A 14774-nucleotide genomic window follows, 5' to 3' on the forward strand; every position below is an offset into this window, starting at 1 on the left:
TGTGCGCACCCCAATCAAAATTGCTAGTTTTGGTTTTACTACTACATATGTGAAGTATTTCCGATTGTCAATAAATCCTGAAAAACAGGTGCAATGTGAAAGGGGAAACTGTTCAAAGTTGGCCAAGCATGCGTATGTCAGTAGCACAAAACTCACTGCACAGGTTATGCCTCATTTAGCAAGAACTTTGGGAACGATGTGGTAGTTGCACAGCTATCCATTGAATACAGCACCGTTGGTTTCAGTATTTACCTGATGCCCAACTAGAACACAGGATTTCAGGCCAATTGTTATTAGGCCATTTGCTCTTTTGACAACTGTCAAAATGTACCTACATTCTAGCAATTTCGAGTTCACCGTACAAGAACAATCAGTCCTAGTGCCCTTATTCTCCCATGTGTGAAGAAGCCCAGTGCTCACCTGCAGAAAACCACCTACCATGATCAACTGTTTCTTCTTTGGCAACTACCCTAGGCAATCCACCTACATGCATGCACACATACTCACATGGACGTCACCAAAGTGCCTGGGGTAGCGGAAGTGATATCACACGCTGTTTGACCTTTACTTTGACTCACACGCACACGATTACACATTCATAAACTCTCACGCACACATTCATACTCACACCTGCAAGCATGCATACATTTACCAGTATTTATTTATATTTTTGTTTCAGAGTTTTATATAGCGCAAACTTGATTCAAAGGTATCAGGTATCAGAGCATTTCACATGAGCACCAGTTGCGTTACATAAGGACATTTGGTTAGGCACTTTTTTAATTGCATTAGCTTCCAGATAGGGTCATATTCCAGCTAATGTACTCCATTTTTTATTACACAGATAGGGAATAATATTTTTCGCTATTTGTATAATAAAAAAATTGACAGAAACCAGGCAAGGGGAGCCCCAGCCAGCGCTCATTAGGAAGAGCTGCCCCTTTGTGTCAGGCACTGATTTTGCCACCTTGGAGGCCACGCGTCGCATAAGCAGTGACAGTGGCAGCAAGGGGCAGTTGCGACCCCTAAATGACGTCCATGCATACACACAAGGGCTATCAAAAATCAATTGCTGTTGAGGGCAAGGGGGGGGGGGGGGGTTCAGAACTGACCAAACAGGAAAGTAGACCCTGAGGCTAGGTCCCACCCAACAGAAATACATTCTGTAACTCATCAGGGGAAAACAATGAAAGACTCCATTTTCATTGTTTATGCACATTTCTGGTAAAGAAGGAACAAAGAAAAAAGCATTGTTCTCTGCTTAATCAGCATAAATCACAGGAGGAGCAAGTTCGCCTCTTTATTTTACAAATTACTCCACCGACCTGTCAGCAACAACTGTATGTCATCAACATTAGCGCAGTCCTCTGTGATGAATGAGCCTTTGCTCAGAAAAAGAAGATGTGGTATAAATGATGATTCACAGACGCTGGAAGCTTCTTATGTTCAAGTTTATTCGGCTCAAGAGCAGCACAGCGACAGGGACATAGTGCAGCAACCAACTGACCAACTGTCAACATTCCAGTCCCCAGCCTCAGAACTCCCAACACTCAGGGTTCCAACTACCAGTGCCATAAGGGCACAAACACAGAATACTACATTATCCTCATTTCTGCAAACAAAAGGAAGAAAAGAAAGAAGTAAAGAGACACACAAAGAGAACGGAGAAACAAAAGAGAAACGAAAGAAAGAAGGAAAGAAAGAAAGAAAGTTTGGCAGTACACAAAACAAAATAAACTTCTAACATAGCTAAGCTGAGAAGAAGGAAAGAACTATCTGAACCTGGCAGGAATCCTGGGTACTCTCAAACTCCTGCGAAGAGTGGGCGACAAAACATCTTTACTACAGTTGTTGCCAGAGTTGGTGGTTTCAGTGGGGACATTTTTAACTTTGACAACCCTACAGACATTTTACTGCAGGTCCGTTTCATGCTCTTGAGCATCGTCGCCATCAATTCTGTGGTATAAATGATGATTCACAGACGCTGGAAGCTTCTTATGTTCAAGTTTATTCGGCTCAAGAGCAGCACAGCGACAGGGACATAGTGCAGCAACCAACTGACCAACTGTCAACATTCCAGTCCCCAGCCTCAGAACTCCCAACACTCAGGGTTCCAACTACCAGTGCCATAAGGGCACAAACACAGAATACTACAGAATACTTTGACGCTAGGCTGTGAGCGTTTTCAAGGAAGATGAGGCGGGCATTGAGGATCCATTTGAACACTAGTAGGTAGGTTGTTGAGTGCAGTTGGAAGGGAATTTCATATGAAAGAACTCGAACCTTGCTGAAGCACTGGGTGATTTTAGCAGGTGGTTTGCTGAGTGTGGTGAATGTTTTAGTGTATATGTTGTACTGTGAGTTTTCCAACTATAGCTCTAACTTCTAAAGTGGTTACTTATATATATGGTTGTATGTGGAGTTAAGAGTAAGCCTGCTTGTGTTGGTGCTGAGGACAGTTTTAAGAGAGTCCAGTAGATCCTACAAATCAGGTACAGCAGTGCAGTTGGGCCCACAAACTCAGGAAGTCTTTAGACTGGTTCCCTTATGAGCAGGCTTTAGCGTAGCCAGTGCCAAGAAAGTTTATTCATTTCTTCAACTTCACCCGCAGGCTGAAGGGTGGAGCGTACCCCTTGGGACAATTTGCAGGACCACCTCTCCCATGTTATGACCTGGAAAAGACAATAAGAATTACACCTCCCTAAGCAACCTACTAATTAATGTATTTAGACCATGTGCTGATTGTTCAAAAACAAATATATAAGGCTATACATTTATATAATGTATTAAAATATAATAAACCAATATATATAAGCAGTTCAGCCACATTAATAAAAGACAATAAAGAGAGGAAGATTACATAAAATACATATAACCACATATCTATATGACTCTTTCTTACAACAGTTTGTATGGTAATGAATACATTCTTTTGATTTTCCCAGACACCAGACAGGAAATGTGTCTGTGGTATTTGTCGATGTTATGGACTGCTAGCCAGGTGAAAATCGTTGAACCCATCCTATGATCAGGTGGCTGTGCTCCCCTGAGGGCATGCTAAAGAGGTTTGGCTGATTGTGTCTCAGGGGACGGTGGACTGACAGGATCCAAGGAGAGGCCTGCCTTTTCAACCCCAGAAAACCACTTTCAATTTAAAGTGATGCCCTTTGGGTTGTAAAATGCACCTGCCACCTTCCAGAGGTTTGTGAATAAAGTACTTTTAGGCCTGGAAAACATTAGTGTAGTATATCTGGATGATTTAGCTGTCTTTAGTTACAACCGGGAGAACCACCTGGTCCACCTCAAGGAAGTGCTTCAAGCCCTTCAACAGGCACAACTGATTATCAAGGCAAGGAAGTACCAGCTAGAGCAAGGGTCTGTAGTGTAATTGGGCCACCAAATAGGTGGAGGCCATGTACAACTTCTCCAACACAAAATCCAGCCTGGGAAGCTCCAAAGACACAGATGCAAGTCAGAGCCTTTTTTGGCCTCACCGGGTCCTATGGAAGATTTGTAAAATGTTATGGTAACATATTGGCACCTTTAACAGAGCTAACCTCCAAGGAACAGCCAAGGATAGTCATATGGACTGACTTATGTCAAAAGGCCTTTGACACCGTTAAGAAAGCTATCTGCTCGGCACCTGTACTTAAAGCACTTGGTTTTAGAAAATAGTTTGTTGTCCAAACAAATGTTTCAGAACATGTGATTGGGGGAGTACTGTCACAGCTGAATGACAAGGGTCAAGATCAACCAGTTGCCTTTATTAGCAGGTGACTCCTCCCCAGAGAGCAGTGTTGGAGTGCCATTGAGAGGGAAGCCTTTACTTTGATTTGGTCCCTGAAGAAGCTAAGACCCTACTTGTTGGGGCTCACTTTGCAATTCAAATTGGCCACAAGCCTCTCTGATTGTTGATGCAGTTGAAAGCAGAGAACTGCAACTTGTTGAGGTGGCCCATTTCCCTGCAGGGTATGGACTTTACAATGGAACACAAACACGGGACTGACCGTGCCAGTGCAGATGGCCTTTCCAGGTTCTCCCACTTAGATGATGAGAATCACCAAGATAAGGGTTAACTTTCTCACCACTTTTCATCCTCATATTTTTTCGACTGTTGCTCCTGTTTTTTTTACTCAGAGAGGGCACTGGGGCACGCTAACCAGACCCCATTGCCAGTGTTCTAACCCTATACCAAATTATGTTGAATTGGATATACCCAATTGGCAAGTACTGACTTACTTTTAAGTCACTAGTATATGGTACCCCAGGTACCCAGGGCATGTGAGACAGTATTCACCCAGGGCTACAGCACAGTTTGTGTCACCCTGCACGTGACAGAGACAAAATGGACCCCAGCCTGCCACTGCAGACTGACAGTTCAACTTTGCCATTACACCTAATGGCAAAGCCACCACTTCCCTTAAATAATATATGTAGGTCTCCTCTAAGGAAGGCCTATAGAGTCCTACGGCAGGGAGCTGTATATTACTAAGTAAGACTTAACATTTTCCGTATGTCTTAGTAGCAACACTTCCAAATTGTTGTTTTGCTGTGGAAAGGTTAGGAACTCCATTGGCTAACACATGGTTCCCAGCTGGCACCCCAGCTGAGCTAACTTCTGAATGGGACAACCTAACAAAGTCAAGTAAGGTATCACATTAATTGTGACATTAAATCCAACCTGATGCCCAGGCCAGATTTAAAAATCACTATTAAAGTCCAGTGACCACACAAAGGCACTGACACTTAGATGGGTTTCTAACCACCTAGGGAGACTTGGGAATTAAGGGTCGCCTGTGACAACATTCTTAAACAGCATGCCGTTGGTTCCTGCAGACAATTAGGAGACAGAGCTAAGGGAGGGAAACGTGTGTCCAAACCGGTTTTCCAGTGGGCATGTAGCCCAAAGGTAGCCACACCTCTATAATGGGTTATTCTAGTACCAGTGACCGAGGAAGGGTTGTGTCATCTTGATGGGGGCAAGAATGGGGCACTCTGGGATAGCCAGATGCCACACATCACAGAAACTTCATCACTAGAAAGAAGGGGACCCAAGAGCCTATTGGCTAGTGACAGCATGGTCCCCTCTGAGCACTTTTCTGCAATAAGTAGGCCCCCCTGGCATTCTGACCATCAGTTCACATTGGAGAAGAAGAGAGGACCGAAGAAGGAAACCTTTCCGATTCTGGGCCTGATTCCAATGCAGTTAGGAAGGCCTCCTAAAGGCATTTGCTCTGTCCAAATGGGATTGGGAACGTGTCTTTCCGACCAACTCAGAAAGATTTCCGACCGACCGAGTATGATGCGAGTTAGGCATTAGGAATATCCCAATCCGAACCCAACGGCATTTGGAATGACCGAGCCGTACAGAGCAGAATCGTACGTGTCTACGTTCTGCGTTTCTGAACGATCAAGTACGATGCTGGATATGCACAGCCTTTCCGACTCAAATCGGCATTCGGAATCAGGCTTTGGGAGCTCGTAGTGGGGGCCCCTGCACCCTTAGCCTTCCCAATTGGGCACATGAGAGTACCCATGGGTCCGTCCTTACCAGCCATGCATAGTGTGGCAGGCACCAGGGGATGCCGATTTTCCCCAGCCACCCCTGCATTTGGTCAGAACAAAGGCTCCCATTGAAGTCAATGAGAGTTCAACCAAATCGTATCTGGAAGCATCCGGATACATCGTACTCGGTCGGTTGGACTCTCCCAATCCGATTTGGTCAGAAACCATTCCCAAACCCACATGATTCGGAAGCTTTGAAACCGCCTCAAAATTGGGCCCTCGTCGGAATGACACATTCCTGATCCGATTGGGACAGAGCAAATGCCATTGGGAGGCCTTCCGAACCGCACAGGAATGGGGCCCTAAGAGTGTGCTTGAGTCAGAAGAAATCAAAATCACTAATAATTGGAACACAGAATATAGTGATGAATGTACCAGGAGGGTTGGCTTTTAGATAGTAATGTGCAGCTCCTGCTGGACCCACCGGTTCCTCACTCCACGGAAAAGTGCATTGCCTCCAACCTCTTCTTCAGTGAAAAATACAGATCTGAAAGCACATCATCAACCCCAAGCTTGCTTCATTTCTTACATCCATAACTTCCCATAGAATACTACATTGGTCATTCTTTCAAGTCCTATCCCTTGCAGATCTCGCCAATATTCTCAACTCCCTCAAAGCCAAATCGTCTGAAGATGCTATCTTACTCTCTTCCTTCGTTAAATTAAAGCTGTCTCTGGGTAAGCCCTCTCAACCCTGCTTACCACTGTCAAAGCCTACCTCACTCAAGGCATCTTTCCAGAAGCTCTGAAGACAGGCAAGATCCTCCCACTCCTAAATAAACCTACACTAGACCCTGATGACCTTGCCAACTACTATTCCATTACTCACTGACAACCCTTCTGCAAAATCATTGAAATGGTAGTCCAGTTTCAAGATCACATTAAGACTACCACTCTGGCTACAGATGACGCTACAGCATGAAGTCCATTATTTTACACATTGTAGACAATGCCTTCCTGACCACAGATGAAGATATCCCCTGCCTCTTGACACTGCTGGATCTCTCAGCTGCTGTTGACACAGTCGACCATGCAACCCTCATAAGCACTCAAGAGTCTCAAATGGGATTCACTGGCAATGTCCCCTACTGGTTCTCCTCCTATCTTTCCATTGAACACCAGCCTGTCCACATGGGTAGTTCTGGGTGCCAAAAACTCCCTAGGACATATGGAGTGGCCTTGGGTTCCATAACGTTGCCTGTCTTAATTCATTTCTACATGAAACCGATTGGTGATCTACTCACAAGTCAAAGCATCAAGATTCACAAACTTGCTGATGATGAACAACTTTAATTTAAAGTGTTCACTGCTTCAGACATCCAACTCCTCAAACACAGTTTGAACATCATCCAGACCTGGATGTCCTAGGCCTAATTGATGCTCAACCCAACCAAGATAGAATTCCTACTATTTGCCAAGAAACAGTACAAACCCAGCTCAATGACAGCGTTGAAGGCCAGCTTTCACTGGCTGCCATGCTTCTTGGATTCATCCTGCCCTCCAACCCCATCCTCAAAGAACACAGTGACAAAAAATACAAATATGGTCTGGTACCAGTTCTCTATTCTAAATAAAATGAAACCATTCGCTTCAGAAAGTGACTTCAGAACTGCGTCCTTGCACTCTTGGATCTAGATGGCGGTAACACCCTGCTCCATGGCCTTGCAGACAACACAGGGCACCTATTAAATGTATAAAACATACTGCAGCTCATCTCAATTAGGGCATGACTAAATATGTTCTTGTTACTAGGCCTGGGAGTGAAATTCTGCTCAACAAACTGAGTTTTTCCCACTCCGTGCAGTCCGCAGAATTACGAAAAACTCTGCTCTGTGTAGCAGAGTTTTCTTCTCGCTCACTCTCGCCAATGTTAAGTTGTCACGGGTGAGCAAGCAAAATCTTACTCCAGACCACCTGCCGGCGAGATTTCTCAATGCGGGCGGTTCCGGATGGCCGCTAGTGCTCGCGTTGAGAAATCTTCAGTTCGCGTTGAGGAAGTTGCAGCTCCAGTAGAACATATACTTGAGCAGGAGAAAGAAGCAGCACCCTCTTGAGCTGTGCATGGTGCTGTTTATGCTGATTTCCCAGTGAGGGATAAACACCCGGTGCTAAAAATCTATGTGAATGGCGCCACCTAGTGCACTCCGTTCTTGCAGAACTACAAGTAGCCCGTCACTTCGCTGAGTTCTGTGAACTCCGCCCAGGCCTACATATTACCCTCATACTGATGGAACTCCATAGACTCCTTTTGTCAGACCGCACCGCCTACAAAACCAGTGGCATCATTTACAAAGCCATCAAGACCAGCGCCAACCCATATCAAGACAAACTCAACATCTATGGTGGATCTCAGCATACATGCAGCCAGGACACTATCAGACTGTAGGTTAAGCAATGTATAAAAGAAAGAACAAGGTAGAAGCCCTTTTACATTCATGCACCCAGCAGCAAGAAGAACATCCTGGTATGAATCAAGACCGCCCCAACGCAGCTCAAATTTAGCAAACAGTGGAAGATGCATCTCTTTAAAGAATACTACGTCACAGTGCAGTAAAAATCCATGTAGCACTTGGAAAGACCCTGTAAATGTTTGAATTGTGTTGAGTTCCCACTTTTCAATACGTATGTAATGCGGGAAGACAGTTCACAGTTACATAACCAATCGCCCATGGCACCACCCTTCCATTTTCACAAGTAAGTTGTTCCAGAAATGACCAAATCCTAAGATTATGACTGTGTTTTTAACATGTGCTGCCCAGTGATTGCTGACAGCCCTATCATGAGGAAATATTTGTTTTCTACTCAGTCATAGCCGATACTGCACAAGACTCAGTGCATTGACGCTGGAAATAGATTTACAGGGAAACTAATGGGGTTCCAGGACCCAGCTTTCGTTAAGACCTTAGAAATCTGTATTTCATGATGTGTAAATCCCTGGTCTTATTGTAACCCCACAGTTTAGCAGCATAGACTGCTGCAGCTAATGCAGCATGACTGGGAACCCTGCAGTATCACACTAAGAGATTGAGTCCCAATTTTGTGTTTAATTTGCAATACAATTACTTGTTTGTTTTGGTACAATCAAGGAATTTTCCACGTAAGCATGAAAGCCTATTTTGTGACTAAAGTGTATGTCAAGATAATTGTAGTTGTGGAAACACTGACGTTCTTGACCATTTACTTTGGGTGCTTTCTTAGAGCAGCTGTCATTAACATACGCTTGGTTCGGGCAGAATTACTAAAATGGTGTAATTTTCGAATTCCTGAAATAAGCTGCACACAACATTTTGTGTCTGTACAATAGCATCACTTACAAAGAGGAGTACTAGTATCTTCTTATTGCAGCTTATGTACTTCAGGGTTGCTTTTGCCTAAGTGTTTATCAACATTATTACGGAGGCTATATAAAGAGGGACTAAGACACACCCTTGGCGAACGCTTGAGAGGACGAAAAAGGTATTGCAACATTTCTCAGCTGTACCATAATTAATTAAAGCATTTGTTTACTTATCTAGGACTTCCATCACCTGCAACAAGGCCTTGTCAATACTCGACCTGGCTAATCCATGCCATAATTTAGACCTAGTAAATACATTGAAGGCCGACATTTGGTCAATAAAAGGCAGACGTAAATGCACTTTCTTTGTTTTGGTGCATTCTAACGTAGACCATATGTAGCAAAATTGTCTGAGCGATTGTCTCTATTCCTTTGCAGAAGACAGCTTGTACTTCCATGAGGATAGTCTCTTTGTCAACCCAGTTCTGCAGCTGTAAAGCAAAACACGGCTAGTTATTTTGCTCAGGCTATCTAAAAGAAAATATTGGCCTGTCAGCACAGAACATCAACAAGTACAGAGTATGGTCCCAGGGCTTTACTCACATTCCATAATTTTTTGTGTTATTCCACTGCGAAGTATATTTTCCTCATAATACTTTAGCGCCACTAAAAGTGACAGTAGAACACACAGGACAATATCTAAACTGTCAACAGAAATTTTGTGTGAGGTGGATTTATCGTTATGTAAATTGGAGCTTGAAGTTCAAAAGAGGCTACCAGTGGCCCTCGCTTTCACTAGTTACCCTACATTTCCCCACACTTCCCTACACAAGAATGTTTACCTTTGCAACTTCTAAAAGAGTGAGCCAAATAATACTCTACGGTCCTGTCGGAGTGAAAACATTCTGTATAACATGATAGTTTGGGTATGAATAATAAGAATGGGGATTTTGGGGACAGCCGACCACAGGGAGGTCTGCCCCCGGGTATAATTTGGGAATGGAGCAGTCCAAACGACTGCTTTGAAATTTTGGGCTCTTTGGGCTATCATTGGGCTACGATGTAGCCCAGGTTTAAAACGGGGCCATTTTGGATACCAGCCACCATTTCATTGTGGTAAACTGCTGGTTGTTATTAGATAGCAGAGAGTTTTTGGTGCTTAGTTAGGTGCGAGGTAGGTGATTTGTCTTGTCATTGATTGGCTGTCCTGTTGTTATACTGGCTGCCATGTGGTATGCGGGGTAAAAAATTGCCTAGTAGCTATGGCTCCTGGAAGAGGCCGGGTGCATGGATCTTGTGGTGGCTGTTGGGACGGCTGTTGGTCATCCAGCAAGGAGAGCATCAGCGGGGGTCCCAGCGGCGGTTTGGCCATGTTCACGACCTTGCCGGACCCCAGCTGGGCAGGGTGAAGAGGTAAGTAAGCGGGCCGCTCTAACTTCAGGCAGGCGGCCCCAAGCGCACAAAGCCAAGGGGCTGATGCTGGGCCCAAGTGACCGGCATCGCCTGCAAGGTCACAGCCAGTGACTAGGGCCTGGGGGAATCTGTGCTGCAGGGTTCCTAGAGCCACATGAGGAGATTTCCTTCTCCACTGTACTGCTTTTTGGCCCGGTCAATCGGATGGACAATGTAGGAACGACAGTCGAGGTCTGCAACCCAGGAAGCAACAGGCAGCAAAACGGCTGGCTCTCGAACGGGTACAACCCTGGCCCCAGTAATAAAGGCAGGAGAGACCGCGCCGAAGCCGCTATGGTGTCAGTGGGTGCCGATGCAATGAACTTGAGGGTTGGGGGAATGCTGCAGCTGTGAAAAGTGCTGCATGTGAGAGATATGGGGGTAGGTACGGACGATCAGTTAATTGAAGGGAAGAAGGTTGAGGAGCGGGAGGTTAAGGAAAGTATGTCAGGGAACAAGGTGAGTATGGTGCGCAATACACAGGGGTTGAAGGAACAAGGGTGGGAAAAGGAGTATATGGGGCAGTGGAGGGAGGTACAGGGGAGGAGGCAGCGGGGAAGAGGGTGGGAAAATAAAGCACAGAGCTGAAGATAAAGAAACTTACCCACATGGGGGCTTCCAAACCACTGGGGGCCCACCTTATATTTGCAGCAAAGAAAATATTTGGAACAGGGAGTATATGGAAATGCTGCTGCTGCTGCACAGGGAGCTCAGGGCTAAGGAGGACTTGAAAGAGGAGAGACATGAGCTAGCCAAGTGCTCTAAGGCACCGCTCACGATTGAGAATTGGATGGCTTTTTTTTCTAATTTACACAAGTGTGTACTGTGAGAAGGACTTGGAGAGGTGTGTGGCAATTTTTAAATGCATGGACACGATCAGGAAGGAGTAGATTAATTACAGGGGTCATGTCTAGGGATAATATAATAATGAGGTCAGGGTGCCCATTCCTGTAGATCAAGAAGTGGATTGGGGTGAGGTAGATACTGATCTTTGGTAACAAACTATGGGGCAATCCAACTTTGGTAAGACCATCTTTACAGCCAGCGGCCTATCTACAGTATATTGGCCCTTTCAGGGCCGCCCCACCCGAGGAGGGGTGGGAGCGCATGGAAAAGGTCAATGGGGGCAGACTGGGGCATGTTGGGATTTTAATAAAGGCATCTGCTCCCTGGACTATTGCAAGTTCTGTTATGAGAGCTCTAAGTGTGCAGGCAAGCTCCCCCTTGTCGTTTGTTATGGAACTGTAAGTCAGTAAACCCCCACTATGGGAGAGTGGCAACAGCAGTCAGGGTACACGGGGAACCAGCAGAATAACCAGGCCCCCAGGTTCAGGGGCTGTCAGAGGGACATGGATATGGAGCAAAAACCTTGTACGTCCATTAATTTATATTGTTTGGAAATTTGGTTGGCATTCTATGAGAATGAGGAAGATTCCAGGCAAGCTATTGATGGAGGGGTTCAGGCAAGGCTTTTGTTTAGGGCCCCAGGGACCGAGAGGGAGCAGGTGGACGAACAATCTTAAGTCTGTTGCTGCAGAGCCAGCTGTGGTGTGGAGGAACCTGCTGAAGGAGAAACAGGAGGACAGGATGGCAGGCTGCTTTGATGACTGGCCAATGGAGGACTACATTTTGTCCCCGATCGGGGTAGTTCCTAAGAAAGAAAAAGGTCAGTTTAAGCTCATCCGACATCTGTCCTGGCTGGAGGATGGATCAGTAAAATACTATCCCCGAGGAACAGGTTTCAGTGACATATTTGTCCTAGGCCATTTTTGAATATGTAGGCAGAGGGGCACTAATGGCTAAGTGCCACATAAAGTCGGCTTTCGGCCTGCTCCAGGTGCAGCCTATTGGATTCAATTACTCGGCATTCAATTTGAAGGCCAGTAGTATGTGGATAAGGATCTGCCTATGGGATGCTCCATATCCTTTGCTCTTTTTGAGCATTTCAGAACATTCCTACAGTGGGCCGTTGCTTCAAAATTGGGACATACGCAGGTGACTCATTACATTAATGACTTTTTCTTTGTGAGTAGGTCCAGTTGCACAGACTGCCAGCACATGTTGGACAGTATGTAGGAGCTCATGGATGACCTCAGCATGACCCTGGCCCCGGAAATGACAGTGGGATCCAGTACGGTACTGTCATTTTTGAGCATCAAGATTGACCCAGTATCTATGGAGGCTTGCTTACCAGAGGAGAAAAAGTTGACTATGCTCTTACTCCAAGATGCAATACTAGGCAAGCACAATATTATGATGAGAGAAGTGCAAGTCCTGCTAGGCCATCTAAAGATTGCATGGCACATGGTGAGAGCTGGGAGGATATTCTGTAGGAGGCTGGAGCTATCTCTGTCAGGGTTACCTTTGCAGCATCATCATGTTCGATTATCAGCAGGGACCACAGAGGATTTGAGGATGTTGCCTTTTTTCAGGAATCCTTTAATGAGGTGCCCTTCGTGGTACCAGCAGACTTGCTGTAGGACGTGCAAAGCTACTCGGGTGTGGCAGGAGGGGTAGGATTTGGGCAGTACAGGGACAAAAAGTGGTGGAGAACACTGGCCCGTTGAATGGAAGTGGGGAGGGCGAAGTATCGTGTTTTTTTAATTCTTCCCGCTTGTGGTCGTTGTGGTGCTGTGGGGGGACCTGTTGGCACACAAGAAAGTTATTTTTCACAGACACAGGAAGAGGATTTGCTAAGCAAATGTTGTTTTCTTATGCATGTTTTTATTATTTTCAGGTTTGGTTCCAGGCCCGGAGGTCTCCAGTGGAGGTTTTTTTTCTCGAAGCAATGGTGTTCATCTATCTTACATGGGAATGCAATTGTATCTGCTTCAGGTTCAAGAGGCCCTGGCTAAGGTTTTCGATATGTGCTAAATTCATACTGGGTTTGGTGGGGGAAGAAAAGTTGTTGGGATATTTTCTGGGTGGCGGTTGGCAGACACGTTGGCATGGTTCAGCCAAGTTTAATTGTTGTTGAGAGTGGCAATCCAGGCTGAAAGGGAATGGGTAGACAAGGTCATGCCTGGACTAGGGAGGACGTTTAAGGTTTATTCAGTAGTTAGGTTAGTGCCAGGTTAATATTTGTTGTAGAAATGCAGGGGAGGTTAAAAGTCTCAATTGCTGAGGATCATTCCATGAGGAGGTACAGAATTGCAGGTTTGAGCTTTGTGGGGGAGGGATTTTTAGGGGTGGGGGTAGTTAACATAGGTAACTATCTGGATTCGTGAGGTGGTAGTTTTGGATGGCGCAGGACCAGGTTTATAATTATGATGAGCACCTGTTTCAATAAAAAGCAGCCGTTTTCACACTATTCTGGTGTCAGTGGTTTGTGCTGCCTCCTTCCCAATTGGGATTTGGGGGGCATTCGACCAAAGGAAGGCCTGCCCCCCGGGATAATTTTAGGAATGGAGCAATTCAAACGACTGCTCCACAATTTTGCACTGGTTGGGCTTCCATTGGGCTATAATGCAGGCCAGGTATAAAACGGGGCCATTTTGATACCAGCCACCATTTCATTGTGGTAACCCAGTAGTTGGTAGTAGGTAGAAGAGAACTTTTGTGCTCCCTCACAGTCCGAAAATGCAGCTATTTGGGGATTTGTATTTTGTTTGGAGTTTATGTCATTGGCGTCTCGCTAGCTAACCCATATTCCTTGGTTTTTCTTTCTTGTCCTATGGTGCAGGCAATTGTGGCCTGATTCCATACAATACTTATGGTCTACAACACAACCATTTTTCCTTGGTCTTTTATGGTCAGGGGGACAACAAAAGATCGCATTTATTCAGAACAGGTAGGCATGAATCTAAACTATCTCTTCTATCCCTAACAATGTAGCATTATATAAGATATGCATTAATGCAAAACTCCATGTTACCACAGAAACAGAAATATACTACTACCAGCAGCATTGCATAAGGCGACTACAGAAGCCCACGCTCCAATTAGGAAACTTGCAGTGATCCCTATAAAGGATCGTCAATATTTTCCCAGGGTAAGCTGATATTCATATGACTACCCCATACGTCTATCTCTGAAACTTGGGTGGTCTTTGTTACAATTCAACTGGTTTAGTGGACCCGTACCCCCCCCACTTTGTTCCAAGAGCAGGGAAATCTGAGGCCCCAAGTGCCCCTTACCTGCGTTTCTAGTAAAAATCTTTATATGTGGAATCTAGGTAGTATAATTGGGTTACCTAGGAAGGGTTCTAAAACGTTTTCCGAATAAATAGCCTTACTTACTGCTTTGTTATCTCAAGACATATTGGGAAAATACAGGATATGTTTGCAGTAATCTTTATTGTCGATAAACCATGTGGCCAAATTTTGAGCGACAAAGTCAATAGCCATGAGCCACTTCCAGTAAATCGTTTCTCTGTTTTTCCAAGGTTTTTCTAATATTTTGAAAAAATGCACCTGTTAACCTAGAGATAAAAATTGGTGTCCATTGTAACCAACATAAGTAATAGAGATGACAGAAGACA

The 14774-nt window shown here is 45.1% G+C and overlaps 1 long non-coding RNA gene across 1 annotated transcript in view; it reads left to right on the plus strand.

The window, feature by feature from the left end:
- The window catches only part of LOC147724095 (uncharacterized), a 50735-nt gene extending 38300 nt beyond the window's left edge, over nucleotides 1–12435 (plus strand). The window contains exon 3 of the long non-coding RNA XR_015310079.1: nucleotides 12328–12435. This is a non-coding gene — a long non-coding RNA (uncharacterized LOC147724095). The remainder of the gene's footprint in view (nucleotides 1–12327) is intronic.
- The last annotated feature ends 2339 nt before the right edge of the window (nucleotides 12436–14774 follow it).

The sequence above is a fragment of the Lissotriton vulgaris genome, chromosome 4_1, assembly GCF_964263255.1.
Source record: "Lissotriton vulgaris chromosome 4_1, aLisVul1.2, whole genome shotgun sequence".
NCBI classification, from domain to species: domain Eukaryota; kingdom Metazoa; phylum Chordata; class Amphibia; order Caudata; family Salamandridae; genus Lissotriton; species Lissotriton vulgaris.